Source organism: Wyeomyia smithii, chromosome 2 (assembly GCF_029784165.1).
Source record: "Wyeomyia smithii strain HCP4-BCI-WySm-NY-G18 chromosome 2, ASM2978416v1, whole genome shotgun sequence".
Taxonomy (NCBI): Eukaryota; Metazoa; Arthropoda; class Insecta; order Diptera; family Culicidae; genus Wyeomyia; species Wyeomyia smithii.
The window spans coordinates 219,512,106-219,513,735 of NC_073695.1; positions in this window are offsets into that span (position 1 = coordinate 219,512,106).

Consider the following 1,630-nt stretch of genomic DNA (forward strand, 5'->3'; position numbering starts at 1 on the left):
AGCACACCTGATATGCTTCGTAATGTTCGTAGGTATACACTTCGGAAATGTAATCACTTTTATCAGTTTTCAAGTGTTGGAGATTGGCACACACATATATATTATGGCGATTGATTGTATGTCTGACAGCTGCGTTAAACATTAACAGCCATTGGGCTATTAGATTCGATTTCTTTTAGTGGAAGTTGAAACCGCATTGTTTTCCCTGTTTCGTAATTCATGTTATCGTGATATTAACGACACATTTGCTAATGTTAGTGTTTATCTTTTCTGAACCAAGTCTCGGACTTGGCAATGTGTGCTTATCATTTCTTTGATTTTAAATATGTGTTTGCCAAACCGAATGTTGTGTCGGTTTGTTGGTTTATATTGTGTTCTAGGCATACAAACGAAAGAAAATAAAATACAAATAATGGGTGAAAATATAACAACGCTATTTGTTTAATGATTAGCACTTTTCTGATATGCTGGCTGATAAATGCAAAAAGGTTGACTCAACTAGAATATCGATAAGTTCATTCCGATTCCGATATGATGGTTTATAATTATCTTTTTATTGATTGTGAACTTGTTTAACAACCACTTTTCAATTTACTGGGTAGTTTTACTGGTCAGAATTGTACGCCAAAATGAACCCGAAAATTGGCCAAGAGACCAAGAGTGCATAAAGGCGACAAATGCGCTAACAAGACTTGATAATTTTTTATTTTTAACCCAGTGTTGCAGGCAGGAATGCTTCTATTCTAAACTCAATTTAATCGAAAAACTCGCGTTTTTATTTTAAAAATTTATTGTGATATGAATTCGATTCAAATCTAAAAATGCTTTTGGCGTTACGTGGAGACATATTTTAGACACGTAATATCTGTACTGTGTATTCTATTATTGTTGTGAACTGTTACACAATGTATATTTCAATGTTTAAATTGTACGTTATATTTACCTGTACATTTATTTAAAGTGGCTACCAAACATTTTTATGTGGTTTGATTGGAAAAATAACGGTAAAAACATTTTTCAACACATTTTTACCAATAGATATAGGGTGCGGCAGGAAAAAAGTAGGAGGTTGTATCCAAGACACAACCGCATAAATGACGTATAACTACGTACACTATTAACAAATGCATTGAGTGTTTCATTACCCTAGTAACACAACTGTTTTTATTAAAGTTTTATAGCGCTTTTTTGGCTGTATTGACCGCTATAAAACTTTGATAAAACCAATATTTTTACTTGGGTAATGAGTTATAATGTCTACTAATGAAGGGTTGTGAATTTCGTGAACCGGATTCAGCAGTTAGCAGATCGTGCCGAGTTAAAAACCATACACAGCACACACACACAAATCATACCATATCATAGACACACACACATCATACCATATCATTATATCATACACACATCATACCATATCATACACACATACACACATGATACCATATCATACACACACAGCAAGCAAGCGACCAATCAGAGGACGTTATTTTTATTTCAACAAGGCTTGACAATTTTCAATAGTGCAATAGTTCGTACATTCAAACAACATTTCTCTGCATTTGGGCAGATGCGTGTATAATTTTCCAATCGATTGCTGCAAGAATGAAGAAAATCGGTTGAAAACCAACCG